This window comes from Notechis scutatus, chromosome 2 (assembly GCF_049901735.1).
Source record: "Notechis scutatus isolate UNSWTSFEM ecotype Mainland chromosome 2, rNotScu1.2, whole genome shotgun sequence".
Classification (NCBI taxonomy): Eukaryota; Metazoa; Chordata; class Lepidosauria; order Squamata; family Elapidae; genus Notechis; species Notechis scutatus.
The window spans coordinates 141,227,338-141,246,968 of NC_142010.1; the positions used below are offsets into that span (position 1 = coordinate 141,227,338).

The window sequence follows — 19,631 nt, forward strand, 5'->3', positions numbered from 1 at the left end:
AATAGAGCTACCAGTGCCTCTGGTTTCAACAACCACTAGAGATAATCCTCGACTTGCCACCACAATTGAGCCCAAAATTTCTGTTGCTAAGCGACTGAGTTATTGGTTTTACTCCATTTTATGATCTTTCTTGCCACAGTTGTTAAGTGAATCTGTTAGCCTTCAAGATTCCTTTCCTTTGCATCTTTTGGCTGCCATAGTAACGGGGGGAGGGTGAATTCATTGGGCTTTGTGGGTGTGGGAAATGTACTGGAGGTTTTAGAGAATGAAGTGTATAACTTGGGGAAAACTTTATTGTTTATGCTTACTTGCTTGCTTACTGCGCAGTCGCAGCTCTTTATCAAAATAGGCCAAGGTCAACGGCCAGAGGTCTGCATCACCACCTGAAGATGCCCCACATGACATTATACACATCTTTGATTGGATGGCCAGTTTGAACTATTGTGGGTGGGAACATTGCCATCACTTTGTATATGTGTTTTTCGTGCGCAATTCCTCAGATTCAGAATTACTTTGATGCCACCACTTGATTTCCAGTAAAAGATCTTTTTTCAATATTAATGGAGTCTAAGTGTTTGTTTCTTGGATTTTGAATGGAGCACCACCTGACAGAATCACTGCAGTTAAATTAGTAACATGATTGTTAAGTGAATCTGGCTTCCTAACTTCCCAACAGTGAGGGCAATTAAACAGTGGAATAGCTTGACTCCAGAAGTTGAGGGGGCTCTATCACTAGAGGTTTTAAAGAAGAGACTGGACAGCCTTTTGTCCAAAATCGTATAGGTTCTCTTGCTTAAGCAGGGGTTGGACTTGAAGACCTCTAAGGTCCCTTCCAGCTCTTTTCTGATTGATTTGATTTGCTTGTCAGAAGGTTGCAAAAGGCAAGCGCATGACCCCAGGACACTGCAATCATCATAAATATCAAACAGTTGCCAAGCTACCAAGTTTTGATCACATGACCGTGGGGATGCTGCAATGGTTGTATGAAAAAATTATAAATCATTTTCTGTGCGGTGGTAACTTCAAATGGTCACTAAACGAACGGGTTATAAGTCATGGACTACCTGTAATGTTTGAATACACCAACTTCAGGGATGCACAGATGAGTTAGTAGTACTCCGCAGAAAGAGACTCGATGTAACAACATCAACAGTGAAATAAAGCAACTTTTCTGGGAACCAGGTAATTCAGGGTTGATTTTTTTTTCCAAATCACAACCCGAAGACACCTCTGTCCTTAAATCTCAGGCTGCATACTGTAGAACAGGGGTGTCAAACTCAGGGCCAGATTCGGGCTATGGGGTGCTTAGATCTGGCTCCGGGCTCGCCCTGAAATATTTATTTATTTATTTTTATTTATTTGATTTGCCAATTGTTTACAAGATAATAAGTATAAGTGTATACATAGTTGTGAATACATGAAATGGGTACATATAAGAAAAATAAAAGAATAAGAGAAACAATAGGACAGGGACGGTAGGCACGTTGGTGCGCTTATGCATGCCCCCTACAGACCTCTTAGGAAAGGGGTGAGGTCAATAGTAGATAGTCTAAGGTTAAAGTTTTTGGGGTTTGGGGAAGAAACTACAGAGTCGGGTAGAGTATTCCAGATATTGACCACTCTATTGCTGAAGTCGTATTTCCTGCAATCAAGTTTGGTGCGGTTTACTTTGAGTTTGTATCTATTGTGTGCTCTTGTGTTGTTATGGTTGAAGCTGAAGTATTCATTGACAGGTAGGATTGACAGGTGACGCAGCATAAGGAGATTGGCCTGTAATTTTCAACTAGGCTTGGGTCTCCCTTTTTGAAGATGGGGATGACTGTGGCTTGTGACCATAGGTTAGGCAAGGAGCTGGTCCTGAAAGATTTTTCAAAGATTATGCTTAGAGGTTTGGCTATGGCAGTGGATAGCTTTCTTAAGAAGTAGGCACATATTCCATCCGGTCCAATAGATAGAGATGGTTTTAGATTGCGTAGTGATTTTTTAACATTGTCTTCTGTGAAATCGATATGTATTAGATCATTGTTGTTATCTGTGGTACGGCTAGGAAATACTGGGCATGAGTAAATAGTGAAGGACCAGCCCGCGGTGCCTCTGCTAGCAAAAACAGAGCTTCATTTTCGCTGACAGAGGGATGGCACATGCTGGCACACTTCATTTTCACAGACAGAGGGATGCAGGAGGCCATTGTGGCCGAAAACAGAGCCCAGGCGGGCCACGCAGTGCCTCCCCGAGCTCAGTTTTCGCTGGCAGAGGGCTGCAGGAGGCCGTCGTGACCGAAAATGGAACCTCGATGAGTGATGAGCTGGCCACGCCCACCCTAGCCACGTCCCCTGCCCCCCCCCCAAAGTCAAACACAACCCTGACACAGCCCTCAATGACATCTCTGCTCTAGAACTGTCACAGAAATAAACCACTGCTGCCCAACAGAGTCAGTGCCTGGGATCAGGTAGGCATGATAATGGGACAAGTGCCATGTGGTGGGGGGAGTGCCTACAGAATTGAGAAAGCTCAAAAAGCACTCCCTCTGCATTCTCCTCCTCCTCCTCCTCCTGGAACAGTTATGCTGCTAAGGAAGCTGTACTAGTAAATATTGATCCAGCTTGGAGAAGAATTTGGATGCTTTCTGTAGATCCTACAAAACTATTTTCCATACAAATAGGCCAAGTTGGCTTTAAAATTCCAGGATTGGCTCTCATGCCCTCAGGGTTTTGGTGGTTAAGTAATAGAATTACAGAATTTCCCTGTAAGATAATTACCCCCATTTTGATGGGGAAATCAAGCTGAGAAAGATGGATGGATGAAGCCCTGCAGCAGGCTTAAACTGAGAGGGACCAGAGTGTTACGGGTTTTTTTTTGAGGCCATTGAATTACAGAGCGTAGAAAACGGGAAGACCAGTGGCTTCTTATTGCAAGCATGTTTTTGCTCTTCTATACACAGGTTTTTGCATTGCTTGAAAAAACTGCTCTGTGGTAAAAACAACAAAAAATATTCTGGGTTAAAGACAACAACACATCAAGATGAGATAAATAGACAGAGACAGTATGGGTAATGCTGCCTTCTCTGAAACCATCTTGGGGCAGACTGACATCCCTCTCATGCTATTTCTTGAACAGAGTACATCCACTTGTAAGTACAGGTAGTTCTCAACTTACAACAGTTCATTTAGTGACCATTCAAAGTTTTAACATCACTGAAAAAAAGTGAGTTAAGACCATTTTTTCACTTGTACAACCGTTGTAGCATCCCCATGGTCAGATGCTTAGCAACTGACTCATATTTATGACGGTGGCAGGGTCCCAGGGTCATGTGATCCCTTTTTGTGATGAGCACAATCAACAGGGAAGCCAGATCCACTTAACAGCCATATTACTAACTTAACTGCAGTGATTCACTTAACAACGGTGGCAGGAAAGGTCGTAAAATGGAGCTAAATTCATTGAACAAATGTCTCACTTAGCAACAAAAAATTGGGGCTCAATTGTGGTCGTAAGTCGAGGACTACTTGAAGTACAGAAACGGAGTAAGAAGTTGTAAGCCAAAGAAACTGCAGGGCAAGAGATAAAATTTGCTTCCTCCTACCCCAAAGGTTTTGCAGCCTTTTTATTTATTCCTGCAGCAAATTATCAGTGCTATTTAATATGTTCAAGAGAAGAGACTCCAATTGTCCGGGGAGATGAAAGTGAGGAGGGGGAGACTTACTCTTGACATACTCCCAGGTCTCTTACAGTGATAGGAGCCCATTTTGCTCCTACTTCTTGATACTCGTATAGCTGTATTTTTTTTTTTCTTTTGCATCTGACCACCTTCCCATTTATCAAGTCAGTCCAGACCGATTCAAAGGCACACACATCCACACGCAACTTATACAATGGATGGGGCACTTGACAATCTGTAACCTCTTAAGTTTGATGTTAGCTATTTCACTGCAGCCAAATCAAACCTGGATCTGATCAGGACCTGCGTGGTGGGCCTATGAAAGAAGAATGAAAATCAGATGAATAGCCTTTGTTCGCATGTTGAGGAGAATCTTATCACTCCCCTGATTTCTGATAAAAGTACAGATGTTCTCCAAAACAAAGTGTCCAGCTTCCCTTTGGAAACATCTGCTCCAAAGAGTACTTTGGAAAGGGCGTTTCTACCTTTTGAGTAGATTTAGAGACCACAGGCAGAACTTCCAGAGTTTTTGCTGCTGTCTTTTAGTTTCTTGTTTTTAATTAATAATAGTACTTTTGTTGCCATTTTAAAAATATGTTGCTATTTTAGATTTTTGTAAGCCATCTGGTGTTGCACTTGGGTTGGGAGAGCAGTAGATTGAGCTGGGCATTTCTCAGGCTGAGTTTTCTGCTTGTAGCTATTAATCTGGACTCATTCTTAAATATCAAAGCTACAAGGAAGTCCAGATTTTCAGTTGCACTTAAAATTATTGATCTGAGGATCCCTTGAAGTTATAATAGGCTATAATTCTATAAAAATATAAAAAGTTCAGGAAATAGCCTACTGGTGATCCTCTGGTCAGTTTTTGAAAGATCAGATATAGCTTGCAGGTTGATGGGACTCTTATTTTGTCTGGATGAATTCTGGACAAAATAAGAAATAATAATATTTCACCTAGAAAAATGTATTGTTTCTAGGTGAAATATGAATTTGATGCTTTGCACAACTCTAGTAAATCCTAATGAGCTCAATATGATTTTAGGAATGTAGATTATAATTTACATCCTTCCTTCCTTCCCCTATGTATATCCTTCCTTCTTTTCAAGATCACAAAAGGGCTTAAGCAGGGATCTTTTCTCATTTTATCCCCACTATACTGAGAGAGATCCAAGTCCTTAGCTAAGTGTGGATTTAAACTTGGATCTGCCAAATTTAATCTACTTTAACCATTACACCATGTTTCTCATTCTTAGCAATTTTAAAAATCTGTGGGATTCTGGGAGTTGAAGTCCACACATCTTAAAAGTTGGGACAGATGAAAAACATGGCATTGTGACTCCTTTACAGTAACTGGTCATGGAAAATTTAGTGAAATGTTTTTTAAAAATCATGTGAGATCCATGTTAATCCTCACAAGGGCTCCTTCTTCAATACCTCCAAACCGTAATGTATATCAACTGCGTGACACTTTCTCATTTGCTTAATCATTAATTACTGAACGGAATACATGGTCTCTGCTGCAACACCAAACTCTAGACTAGATCCAAAATGAAGTACTCAGTGGTGGCACTTCTTTAGTGCCTTCAAAACTCCCTGCCCTACACAATGTAATTTTTAAAAGAAAAATGAAGGGGAAGCTAGCATACCATCATAGAAGAAAGCATGGGCATTAAGCATAACCAGTATTCATGGTTGAAAGTCTCTTGTCAGACACAGATGCCAAAAACATTCTGACAAAATTAAATGGTGAGTGGCTGTACTTCAATGCAGCATTTATCTTCTGGTACATGCAGGACTGTCATACACCAGAGTTGCCTTATCAGGAAGACTGACAGCAAATAAATGTAATAAATAATAATTGGACTGAAAAAAATCTGGATGAATACTTGATGATCTCAAAGTCTCTTTGCCATACACTAATTAATATAAGCATGTCCAGCTGCAGGACAGAAGGTAGCTCACTTCAGCAGATCTTGAAAAGTTAAGGAGCATCAGACATGATTATTATTTGGGTGGGAGACCACGAGGAAATCCCTAGGCTGTAAACTAGATTGGGGAGTTGAAAGAAACTTCCCAAAGAAAACCATGGGGAATTTCTTTCATAATGATGCCACACATACACCCAATAAATTACATAGAAAGATGAAGCTGGAGGGAGTGTGCCCTTAAATTTCCCTTAAACAAGAATGAAACAACTGAAAATTAAAAAGTTTTACTAGAGAACTCCTCGGTTCTGGACTAAAAGCGACGACGGATAAAAAAAATCCGGACGACCATTAGTTAGTATGGTAGTAGGGTACTTGCAGCCCAGACCGTGTAGCCCAATGGATGCGTCTGCGTCGGCGCTCAGCATCCGTTTTTCCTTTCTGCCTCGCATGCTGGCGGGCGCGCTCCTTCTCCACCCCCGCCCCCGCCCCTTCCCCGAGGCCTTTGTACGTATCGATTCTTCGCACCCCTCCTTTCCCCTTCTTTTTAGCAGATTTACGGCTCGTCCTTGCCGATTGGCTGATTGGGTTGACAGCTTTGATTTAGGGGAGCTCCGGATTGGCTGGCTTTTGACAGAATTATTGATGGGCGCTGCGCGATTGGCCAGTCTGGACGTTTTGCGGAAAGGAGGGGGAAAATAATTTACGACCCCGGGTCTTGGCTAGGGTGGCGTTGAGCTGCAGCTGCAGTGTGGAATGTCTCCCTGAGGGCTGAGGCTGCGGGAAGCGTTCCTGCTTCTTGTAGGCTGCCCTGTCGTCCTTCAGTTTCTGTACTCCAGATTTGGGAAAAGTGAACCGGATTCGGTTCGGGCTGGGACTTCAAAACCCCACATATTAGCGGTGCTTCATTTCACCATCGATATGTGCGCACAGACACAAACCTACTTTTGCACAGAGGTCTCTCGATGGCTCGAATGTTTCCTTCTTTCTGCAAAAACCCAGCGAGGTTGTTGCTATTATCCGATGTGGATTTGATAATCCAATTTATAGTGGCATAAAGATTCACCTTGTGAGGGAGTAAAGATGGCCTTCCTTTCAATCAATCAATCAATCAGTGTGGGTGAACACATAGGAAAGTTTGAAAGCCTAGCCTGTAATTACAAGACAGACTGCACAAGGCACTTGCTATAAGTGGGGATGTACTCGCCCTGAAAAAAAGTTATAATTAAAAAAACCTGAATTGTAAAACTTCTCCGAAATGTCAGAACTGAGCATGACAGGCAATTTTTAAACTCAAGAGTTTTTTTTAAAAAGGGAAACACTATTTTTCTTCCACAAATTAATGAACTAATTCAACAATTGGTGAGGAATATGTATGTCAAAGTTATCTTTGACTATGGCACCAAACTGCATGTGCTCCTGCTTAAGGGATAAACTGGAAATACTGGAAATGTTCAGACAGTTGCATGTTTTCCAGAACTATGTGAGAAAAGAACGGTTAAGTCTTCCCAGCTTTATGGGAGAAGCAGGGAAACTGGACCACTGGGAGTTACTTTTTATAAGTTAAAAATGATGGTTACTTGTATTTTTTTTAAAAACAGCAATATGTGATATGTTTGCACGCTCAATTGCCTAGGAAGAAGCTCTTGAGCAGAATGGAACTTATTTTTAATTATATGTGTACAAAAATATTACACCGTTAACGCTGAAGTCTCACCTGTACTTCCCAGAAAGTGCAAAAAATCTTCCAGTCTAAATTAAAATCTTCTAGACAGAAATTCTAGGGGCTTTCCCCCCCTCCTCTGTGGCTTTAAGCTTCCTCAATACATAAACTGGCTGGAAATAGAGCTGGATTAAAAAATCCCTGGATTGGCAGATTCTGCTGTTTCTTTTTTCCCTCTGAAAATCTGCAAACAGGCAAGCAAGCGACAAAACAAAAAAAGCTCCCTTCTTATTTTTTTCCAGTTACTTGGGCTAGAAAAGAAAACTCTTATCAATTTCATCTGGTTTAAAAAAGGTCTGACTTTCTACTTTTTCAGCAATAGAGAAGGAATCTTGGAAAGGAAAAAAAAGACAGGCCAACCATTTCATGTCCCATCAGTGAATTTATTAAAAAGACCCTACCCATCTTTTTACTTGCTGAAATTCACAATATGGCTACAGAAAGAGCAATGACCAATTATCAAAGAGAAGGGGGCATTCCTGCTAACGGTACACAGTAATGAGTTGGAGAGGAGGTATTGGTGTAAAATGAAATGAGTGCAGCAAGTGAACCACATAAATTAGAAGTCACCGCTTTGGGCCATATCAGAAAAAGGTGGATGAAAAATGTCTTCTCAGTGGGGTGGAGGGCAGAAATGGGATGAAACTGTATATTTCTGCTCTTAAGAAACATCAGTGGTCTGTACTTGAATAGGAGCTCTCTCTGTTTTATCATGATCACAAAGTGAGATTAAAACATTAAGAACCACCAGAAGGTGAATTTCAAAAATCCTCTGCAAAATGGAGACATCGTCTCTCTTTATTCTGGCTGGATACTTAACAGGGAAGAGGAGAGATTGGAGGAGGGGGGAGCTATGGCTAACATGTGGTGTCCCCCCTCCTTCCACATGAAGGAATTTGGCTAGTAAATTGAAAAAGGACTCTCCAACAAGCTTTCTAGAAAGATAGAAAAATCAAGAAGGTTATTCTGAAGAAAAAAGTCAAGGGAAGACAGCAAACAGATTGCTCTGGAATATGGTACCGTTATCTGAACTGTTAATCCAGTCTGTTTTCAACAGCGGAACTATAAAATGTGTGGACTTCAACTCCCAGAAATCTCCAGCCAGCACGGGGAATTCTGGGATATATCTTAAAGTTGCCATTTTGAAAAACACTGGTTTGAACACTTGTTGCACAACTGTTTCCATTCGTAGATTTTGTTTAGAATTTCCACAAGTAGCAGAAATTGTTGGAAAGAAATTATAAGTTAACAATGTCAACTTCATATAAAGAAAACTGGTATAAATTGTTTTATAGATGGTACTTAGCACCGGCGAGGTTGGCAAGGATGTTTAAAGATAAATCAACTAAATGTTGGAAATGTCACCAAATATCTGGGTCATATTATCATATGTGGTGGACATGTGTAGAAGCCAAAAAATACTGGACAAAAATACACATGTGATTGGAAAAGATGATACAACAGCATATTGATTTAAAACCTGAAATATTCCTGTTGGGGATCTTATCTGAAATTTATTGTGAAGAGAATGTATATCTGATTATTCATGTATTAATTGCAGCTAGAATTGTATTTGCTCAAAATTAGAAAAGTGAAGAGATTCCTACTGATGAAAATGTGATCAGAAAAATATTAGAATGTGCAGAAATGAATAGATTACCACTTGCAATTAAAGAGAAGGAACAAACTGAATATTACTAGATATAGGAACTATTTTATTGATGGTTGAGAAAAAATATGAAAGCTAGAAATACATAGTGAATAGACTAGTGAAGTATAGAAAATATATTAATAGAATTAAACATGTTAAGAAGAGGAGTCTTATAGTAATAGAAATATTATGAATATCAATAAGAATAAGGTAGGAATAGAGAATTAAAATCAAAGCAATGAATTGGGTTATAAAATTTAACTGTTATTGCACAATATATTTGTACCCAGATGACACACCGTTAAATGAAATATGAATCGTATGTATTTTAAATAAAAGAAAAAACTTATTAAAAAAAGAATTTCCATGGGTAGTCCAAGCAGAGATGATCATTGAACAAATGAAACATTTCTTTGACCAAGACAATATTCTTGTCTGGATTTTAATGGAGTTTTTCTTTTTTTACAAGGTCTGAGGAAAAAAAACTTAGAATTGTTTTTATTCACAACATATTGGGGGAAGTGGAGGGACAAAAGAAAAAGCAAATAGAGAAATTTGGGAAAGAGAATAAGGGAGGCTGAAAAAGCAAAGGAGAAGGAGAATGAGGTGGGGGAGGGAAGGGGAGGGAGAAATGTGGGAAGGGACACTCAATAGAGAGGAATGAAGCAGCCAGTAATGGTGACCACCAATTTCTTTGATATTTGCCTACAATACACTTCACCACTATAAACCATCTCTTTGTGTGCTGAAAAGCATCCCTAGATTAAGTGTTTAGGGCATTGTGGGAAAGGGGTACCACAGAGTCCCCTCCAAGTCTTATGCTCTGAAGTATTTCTTTGCCACACTCAAATTTACAGGTAGTTCTTGACTTATGATCATAGTTGGGACTGGAATTTCGAGGCACCATGCGGCCAGGCTCGATTTTACGATCATTTTTGTAACTATTGTAAAGTGAATCACTACAATCATGCAATGAATCGTGTGATTGTTATGTGAATCCATTCTTCTGAATGGGCTTTTTGTTTTTGGCCAGAAACCAGCCCCAAATATCAGAAAACGGCAAAAAGCATTGCAAATTGTCATCATGTGACTGTGGGACACTTTCTCCCCTCCTTTCCTGTTATGCTGTAGAAAATTAGGCAGGGTGTCTTCTGAAATATTTCCTAGGTCTTCCCTAATTCTTTAAGCTGAAATGCTTGTTACATGCCTTTCATCCAGTCTGTGATTTCTACCTCTTGTCTGCCAAAGTCATTCCCATATACAGTAGGTGTTCTTCCCCATGGACAGAGGATCATAATCAAAGAAGTGACTATATTACGGTAATACATTTTGCTTCACGCTGAAGACTGATGTATAGTTACATATCTGACTGCAGAGCTTTACAGCTACTTCCAAATTTGTACATGTTGGGGGAAAAATGAAATTTCTGCTCCCAAGAACGAGCAAAGAGACATTTTAGATGCCACCAAATTAATCCAAATCGCCAAAAGCTGCCTATGCGAAGCCCAAAGCAGGGCATGAGTGTAGTCATATTTCTTTTCTCCACTTTTAAACCTGGGAAAAATGTTTATCTGGACAGCTCTGCATTCAATCAAGTTGTTGATGGAGACTATGGAGTTGCTGGGGCTAAAGCAAATATTGGGTGGGTGGGGGAATAAACCACCCTAAAACTATGTGTGGAAGCTTGTTCTTATTCTTCTCATCTTTCCTCCACACAACCGCTGCAGTGAACAGCCAAAAACTTCTTATGAAAAATCTAAATTCTTGTTGGTCAAGATAAGTTTGATGACTATATAAGGAATGTTTGTGTAGTTTTCTTGGCGTTAGCATGGAGGTGCTTGCCTTTTGTGGGTGGATGTCTTTGAAACAAGTGATACAATGCAAGTGAGGATTGCAGATTGTTCATCCTAATCAGCCTAGGATAGAATTATGGGCTACTTAGCATGAGGGGCATTTGGTGCTCTCTGAGCTTGGTTTTCTTGCAGACATTTCAACAAGAGCAAACCCCATTCCCTATCAGTATTGATGATGTAACCTAGTTTGGTAATGAAATATCTGCAAGAAAACTACCAAGCTCAGACCCTGCAGTTCAACCCTGAGCTACTAAATATTCTCTTCTATTGGTGCTACTTGATGTGCCAGAATTCTAGAACACCTTGGAACTAGGTGTTCATTCACAGTTTCCCTGCTTGCAGATTTTTGCTCTATCCTGATGAATGAATCCACAGTATCCATTTGCTTGTAAGCAACAGGGGAAGCTTTCATTCAGAACATTCACTTAGAAAGAGGACTTCACCCACCCACCCCTCAAATATCTTGTGACAAAATAAAAAGAGCTGATGTGTGTGTTGTCCCCCCCCCCCTTCCTCCACAGACACTCCCATTTCAATTTCTATTCAGTCGGGAAATAAAAGGATGAAAATGGGAATGTTTTCACAGCAAAAACAAAATTTTGCCTCTTTGTATAAAATGAAAGGTGTGTGTGTGTGTGTGTGTGTGTGTGTGTATGAGTGAGGGTTAGCAAAATAGTTTCAGATTGCTTTTCTTCCCAGGCTACCTTGAGAGCAATGAGCTCTCTAGGCAGCTTTGAGTATGTTACTAACAGCTTCTTACCTGCTTTGATATGCAGTCCGCTGAGGAGTTGCATTGTGTATGCATGGTTGATTGCAGAGGGTAGAAGGGGGTGGGGTGTATGAATGCTCTTGCTTTGGCCTGGAGAATTGCACTTGAAGGCTTCTAGCTTCGTGTTATTATTTTTAACCTTGGGCTGGCTGGAGTCAGCAATGAAGGATGCCAAATTTCTGTTTTCAGATACAAAGGTGAACATAGCTGCCTTGCAGAATCCACATAAGAATGCAAACCCAGTCTTGCCTTGAATGAGCCTTACTCCTTTGGGGCTGGAAAGGAATGAAACAGAAACAGAAACTCAGAATGGATTATTGTTCACTCTTGGGTGGTCCGGAAGGACATTGAAAACCTCCAGCCCAATTCAAAAAATAGGGCATTACCACTAATGGAATGTGAGGGGTCCTTGGTGCTCTCTGGCCGGAAAGCAGAAATATGTGAATGGTACATCTGAATGCAGCAAAATCACTTAGAGGTTTTTAAAAGAATATTATTCAGGCTGGAGAAATTTATTGGCTGGAATCCAATGGTTAAACAAACCTATTGAGTAAAAAGGGTCTACCACTGTATTATTTTAATTGAGATGATGGATGGATAGATGATAGATACATAGATAGATAAATAGATATTTAGATAGATAGATAGACAGATAACCAGTTCAAATACTAAAAATGTGTAGATAGTAGCTTCAAAGCAATTTCATTTATTCAGAAATGATTCCTCCATGTTAGACCTGATCTGTTTGGTCAATGAAAAGCACAACCTGGTATGCAGCTGCAGGGGTCATTCGAGAAGAATCCAAAATCCATTCAGAATATTTTTATATGGCTCCAGGGCAGATATGGAAGGTGGTCTACATTTCTGATTGCAAAAGAACACGATAAAGCTAGAAAAGGTGGCAGAAAAGGTCTAATAAAATGACCAAGGGACTGGACCAACTCTCCTACAGGGCAGGATTATATTGTAGAATTTGGGGCATTTCATCTTAGAGAAAAGATAAGTAAGGAAAAGGAGAGAGGAAAAGGATGTAAGAAACATAGATTTTAATATATGTGGATTATAATTTTTCTTGCATCTACAGATCCTCCCTCCCTCCCTCCTCCGTTTTCTTTCTTTCTTTCTTTCTTTCTTTCTTTCTTTCTTTCTTTCTTTCTTTCTTTCTTTCTTTCTTTCTTTCTTTCTTTCTTTCTTTCTTTCTTTCTTTCTTTCTGTTTTAATTGGTTTTAATGGATTTTAAAATTGTTCAGTACCCAGAGTCACTTGTTTCAGATGGGCAGCTGTAGAAATTGAATAAATAAGAACTATGCATAATGTAGGGAAAGCAGACAGGGCAATGGTTTTGTTCTCCTCTTATTATGTTACATAGCCTATAGTCCTCTAATTATTTTGGATTATGGGGCAATTCCGAATAGGCAGGTGGAAGTTTTCTACACAGCATAAAATGAAATGATGCAATTTGCTGTCATGGGATGGACCCATGGCTGCCAACTTAGAATGAGTCCTCTACTGATATCTGTACTTTAGCTTCAGTTGCAGGGGAATCTGAGTATGGGGAGAATGAAAGCTCTTATAAGCAGCTTATGGGCTGCTTGTGAGAACAGAACCCTGTTAGTTTAATCCATGCACAGAGCTTTTCCTATGTTCATATATCCTGTAAAAAAGAAGGTTCCTTTTGGGTGAGTGCCTGCTAAAGATAGCACAACTAAAACAAAAAAACACCTCTACTGCAAATGTGTTTAATTGATGGAGTATAATTTATTTGTTCAAAAAAAAGAAAAGAAACCCTTGATCAACTGTATCTGTTTAATAGGACCATTGGGGCAACTGTCTTAATTCGTGTTCGTAGAAATGTAGTGCAGCTAATACAATACTCAGGGTTTTCTGCAATAAAATACTGTATCCTTCATCTTATCTGTTTAGCTCAGTGCGCTGCTCCTAGCAAGAATAATTATCATTGGAAATGAGGTGCCCTTATATAGTAATGGCTGAATTCTAAAACCCGGGATCTTTATAATGCATATTGGGGATATAGATCCTTCTACTTGGCAGAGTGGGACATGTGGGAAATTCAATTTGGGTGACTATTAAAGAGCAGCAAATGGTCAATTAATTTGTTATTCTATTTTTATCACCATCAGTAGCCTCATTTAGACTTTCTGCCTCAGGCGCAAAATGTCATGGATCATCAGTATAATGTATTGTAAGTACGTGGAAAGAAATCAAAAGGTGTTCAGAAGAGAGAAAGCTGCCTTTTGACTGACAGATGATCTGAGATCCCATTTACTACTAAGCATCAGGGAAAACTTTGATGCTTCAGAAAAAGGAAAGATGTTAGAAAAAGGACAAATCCTAGCACTCTGTAGTTTCAAAAGTAAATTCTACATGTACCATGGGAATGCCTCTGAAGTAAGTACATTTAAAAATGCAGCCTGACAATACAGCCCTAACCAGTGCTTCTCAGAATTACATTTTCCTTAATTAAACAAAATAGGGCTTATTTTTTTTTTTTTTTTTTTTTATATAACAAGTTTTATTAATTTTTAAAACACACAAATTGTCATTATTCATTACATGTTTAAACCTTTTTTCATTGTCAATTTAACAAGTCAGATAAATTATAATTCTGTTTTAAACCATTTCCATACAACATACCAAAACCTCTTATTCAATTTCTCTTTACTTCTCTTTAGTCTTATTCAATATCATTATTATTATTTCATCTGTTTCTTTCTGACTTAGTTACCATTATTCTCAATCTATATTTCTACAATTTTTAACTAATTCTCCCCCCAAAAAGACATATACACACAACACACAAAACATAAAAAAATCTTTTGGAAAGTAACTTGGACCCAGGTGTCTCTCTCTTCATGGACTTCAATTATATTCATGCTCATCTTACATATCATTACTTATTTTATTTACCATTCTAAGCCTTCTATATTAACTTCCCACATATTTCACACTTCTTACTTCTATCTTAATTAATCATCTTAATTTGAATCATTATATTTATATCTTTTGTCCATTTTTTATCATCCCTTTGTCTCATTCCTTATAAAAAAAAAAGAAAATAAGTTTCTCCTGAAATCATTAATCAGAGTCTGATGCCTTTCTATCTCCCCCTAAGTTAATCAAATTAATCTTTAAAATAATATCTAATACCCAATCCGATTTTGCTTGGTACATTCTATCTAACTAATACATCCAACATAATTAAGTACATAATTAGACAATAAATCCAAATATTAAAAAAGATACTATAATAAAAATTTTATAATAACATCAATACCATAGTCTTATTAAACTCTTTAATTAAAACAATATTCTAAACCTCCCCTATTATTAAGTTTTAAAGCCAATCATTTTTAAACATTTTAACATTTTAATCTCTTATCAACTCTTAAATCATTACAATACTACCATCTCATCTTATGTACCTTGCAAAATCTTTTTTTTAAAAAAAAAATTATACTTTATCCATTATCCAAAAAGCTTTTTTTTTCATTTAATTTCAAGACATTGTAGCTTTTCTCCACCTTTTCCCTTTCTTTCTTCTCCCAACAAACCTTTCTACCCCCTTCTTCTAGCCTCTGCCTTGCCAGCTTCCCTTCTCTGTCGTATTCCTTTTCCTTTTGTTTACTATCATCATATTGGTTTTGCACCTTATTTTTCCCTTTCTTAAATGTTTTTTTAAATCTTAAGTCCTTAAGTCCTTTAATTTTCTTCTTTTCTCTTCTTTTCTTTTCTTTCTCTCTTCCTTCTTTCTGGATCAAGTTCTGAGATTCATTAAAGATGGCTCCTTTCTTTCTTTCTTGTTCCTCTGCTGTCTTCATCTGTTGTAATGTTTGTTGATAATTAATAAGCGCCATTTCTAAGAAAAGGAAAGCTTCTTCCACACCATCTTTACCATTTTTTTTTGCTTGTTCATATTCTTTTCTTAGTTCCTCAACAGAAAGAGCCATTATAAATCTTTTCTTTTCTTTTCCCCTTCTTTCTTCTTACAACAACCAGAATATTCAAAAGAAAATAAAAAAAAATAAAACAGTCCCAAAGTTATCAGTCAGTCCAAACCAAGGCAGAATTCTCACTTTCTCCTTCTGGGGCAATATCAATCCAAGAGAAAGAAAGTCCAAATCTGTTTAAAATCTTATTGCAATATATTCTAGTCTTCAAATCCTTAAGGCATCTGCTCCAACAAATCTTAGCATACAAATGTTTTCTTTTTAATCCTCTCTCTTCCCACTCATCGCTTAAAATCAATTTTCACCTAAAAGAAATAGGTTTCTTAATATCCAGTTATTTATTCCGTAGGAAAAGAGGGAAAGCTATCCTTTCAGCACCTTCACAGCCGCTTTTTTCCTCTTCTGGCAGGTATAATTCAGAAAGTCATACTTTTCAGGAATTTTATTAGATATGTCTTAGAGTCCTAGGAGCCAAGAAAAACTTTCTCCTCTCAATCACTTTCTCCACTTCCTCCTGCGCATTCTTACCCGGCTGCCAGCTTCTTTGTGGCGGCCATTACAGACCGCCGCTGCACCGTCCTGGGAAAAGGGAGTTCTGCCGGCCAGGGAGGGGGTCTGCAGCACCCCAAACCCTTCTCCGGATCCCCTACTCTTCAGCTGCCCCTGCAGGGCAGCCTAGCTCCGCACCGGCTGGGTCGGAGCCCCAAAACGCTAGCGCGGCAGGGGATCGCGCAGCTTCGCAAATCCCTGCCGCCGCGGGCCGACAAACCGGAAGTCCAAACAAAATAGGGCTTATTGTTTTAGATAAACAGAGATAATAAATGGGAGGTTTAATCTTTCCATTAAAATATCTGTATACTTTGCCTAACTGGTCTGTTCCTTCTTGGGCCATTTCATATTAAGAGTGCCACATTAGATGTCCTGGTCTAAATTTTAATCTGCAATATATACTTTTTGTAACAATATCAGTATGAATATGTTAATCTCTATAGTTTATATTCCCAGTTCCAAAACTAAGCACATCCATTAGGCAAAAATGTGTGGAAAGAAGAGGATGTGCATTTGAAAGTTAAAAGAAAGTTAAGAGAAGAAGAATGTCTGAATTCACTTAATCTTTATGTAAGACTCTCTTTGGTTGGCCCTATCCCAAGCCATTTATTTTATTAGTTTCTAACCCTCTATTGCAGGAATGCTATGCAATCTACTCGCAACCATAAATCACATTCTCACTTAAAGCAGGACCAAGGCTCTCTACACCAAATATTTTTTGTACAAAGGAGGGTGACAGTAAAAAAAAAGTGTGAGTGGAATCCCAGTTTTAGTTTGGCTTCACAAGAACACAGATAAGCCTTTCCTACCTTGGCAGTTGACAGATATGTTGGGATTAGAATTCCCAGAATGTCTAAATTCAGAGTTTGTAGTCTGAACATGTTGGGAGGATATCTCTTAAAAGGGAGGATGAAATAGATAACATATAGCTCTTTGTGCTTTTTGGGTCAAGCTATATACATTCCAGGTTGTCTAATTCTTGCTTGAAATATATGCACCAAGGTATTTTTACACATGTGCTATGTCAGCAGTTTGTTGTTCTCATGTATATGTATCAGGTTTATAGCATGATATACAATTTGTACTATTCTGAGGTAATTGCCCGTGAATGCATGGTCCATTCTAAGCTGTTTGTACCACATCATGGCGGGTTTGAATGAGTAGATGAACATTTCTTACTGTGATTTGGCTGGGAGGTTATGGGAGCTGAAATCCAAAAACTGGAGAACAGAAATGCTGCTCTTACCATATTAAATATGTAATTGTTCAGTTTCAAATACAGTGGTTCATGAATCTCCTTTGTCCATATTTGATATTGCATCTGGTGAACTTGCATAATCCCAATTAATGCTCAACTGCCATGGATTCAGTCAACATATACATCAACATTATCCTATGAGACAAGAGATCAAAGAACTTTTATATGATTGTCCCCAGTAATCCTTGTTTTTCTGGAATCTTCTGCTTTATTAAATGCATTTCTCAGGATTCTAGAACTATGTTGCTCATTCCACTTGATTTGGTAAATGTTCTGTGCATGTTGATGTTGGCTTCATTGTTTTAAAGATTCCATTGTTTATTAAAACTTGCAGTTTAAAAATCAGTAATCCATCCTCTGGGAGACTGGGTAAATCTCACTTCCAGCACAGCAAATAAATACTAATGGATATTGAAAGTGACCTCATTGAACTTCTCCTTACAATCTGATTACTAAATGTGAGGATATTCTGTTTTCTTAATGTTGAATGAATGAATGAACCACCATTAGGCTTCATCTTCCTTAGTAAACCACTGCCAGAGTCAGATATGCTAAGGGCTGTGGTGATTAGTGGCCATCACAATATATTCTGTGGCAATGGTTGCTCCCACCGAATTACAGGGTATTCAGTATTAGATCAGTAAATCTGCTTAATCCACTGTCCAGCAGATTTAAAAGAACTTTGTCTGAAACTGCGATGGGAATGGTGTGTCTTTCCCTGATACTATCTATATTGATAATACTGTGTGTGTGTGTGTGTGTGTGTGTGCGCGCGCGCAATATGCAACCCAAAGACTTCCCAATGGTCTTGGATGCCTCCCCCCATCCCTTCCTCTAGTGCCATGAAATTCAGTGGCCTTTTGAAATTATATGTAATGCTTTAAAATATTGTACAATAATTGTCAAGTTTATTAACTAGAAAACATGATATTTAAGGAGATTAAAATAAAAGCACCCTTATCCCAGTCAGTTTTTAAGGGCAGATTCAACATGTTACTTACAAGCAGGGGGCTCTTCCTCATACCTCATTAATCACAACAAGAGCATGGTCCTATAGTTGCTTCTTCCTGCCATATCCTCATGATTTTGCTTTTATCTTACTCCCCCATCTGCTGCAGAGGTGTTTAAAGTGGCATTCTCTCTTTTTTCCCCACAGGATAATCTTTGTGTCATGCTTCACTGAGTATATGGTTGCGGATATGACCAGAAGTTGGCATCTGAACAACTTCTCTTGTCTACCTCAGGTTGCTGCAAACACACCACTCTCTGAGAACTGTCCTGCATAACTGCTTGGGCTACAGAAGAGACCAGACTTGTGGCGTCTGGTCACATAATGCCTTCTTTCCCAGCATTTTCCATAGCACTTGTCTTATGATGTAATAGGCTGAAGAAATAACCTTGAGGAACCACCTTGAGGAACAGAAGGAAGAGCAGCAACCAATAAAAGATATTTGAACCTAGGCCAGAAATGTAATTTGAGAAAATGTCTCAGATGTGACTTTTCCTAGTTCTCACAAAGATAAAGGGAGAGAGTAGATAAGCACATTTAGTCTTGCAAGATTTGATTACTGTAATCTTATAATAGAAGTAGTATTATTTGTGTGTTTTTCGTTTCCTCTGGTCTATCGTGGCGGGCTGACATATATACAGCCTCCTTATATACATGGAGTTAGTGAAATTTTAGGCTTAGATAATTTAGAACTATGCTGCCTTCGGTCTGACCTAAGCGTAGTACATAAAATTATCCATTACAATGTCCTACCCATCAATGACTACTTCAGCTTCAGCCACAACAATACACGACCACACAATAGATACAAACTCAAGGTAAACCATACAAAACTCGATTGCAGGAAATACAACTTCAGCAACAGAGTGGTCAATGTCTGGAATACTCTACATGACTCTGTGGTTTCTTCCACTAACCCCAAACACTATAACCTTAGGCTGGCTACTGTTGACCTCACCCCATTCCTAAGAGGTCTGTAAGGGGCGTGCATAAGCACACCAACGTGCCTACCCTCCCTGTCCTAATGTTCCCTTTTATTTGTATCCATTTCAAGTATTCATAATCATGTTTATACTTATACCTGTTATCTAATACATGCTTGACAAAATAAATAAATAAAAATAAAGTATTTGGAATGAATGCTACATCTGTGCTGCATACAACATGGATCTATACTAGGAAAAGCAACTAGATTCTAACAGCAAGATGTTTTTTTACTTCTGTCACCTTTGCAGGTTTCCCTTTATTTCTGCCAACTGGAGGTTCAC

At 38.7% G+C, this 19,631-nt stretch overlaps 2 long non-coding RNA genes across 2 annotated transcripts in view; one reads left to right on the forward strand and one right to left on the reverse strand.

Moving 5' to 3' along the window:
- Nucleotides 1-6,794, reverse strand: part of LOC148132283 (uncharacterized) — a 24,069-nt gene extending 17,275 nt beyond the window's left edge. Inside the window, exon 1 of the long non-coding RNA XR_015747802.1 lies at nucleotides 6,529-6,794. This is a non-coding gene — a long non-coding RNA (uncharacterized LOC148132283). The remainder of the gene's footprint in view (nucleotides 1-6,528) is intronic.
- The window catches only part of LOC148132284 (uncharacterized), a 20,818-nt gene extending 1,610 nt beyond the window's left edge, over nucleotides 1-19,208 (forward strand). Inside the window, exon 3 of the long non-coding RNA XR_015747803.1 lies at nucleotides 18,511-19,208. This is a non-coding gene — a long non-coding RNA (uncharacterized LOC148132284). The remainder of the gene's footprint in view (nucleotides 1-18,510) is intronic.
- Nucleotides 19,209-19,631: the final 423 nt, after the last annotated feature.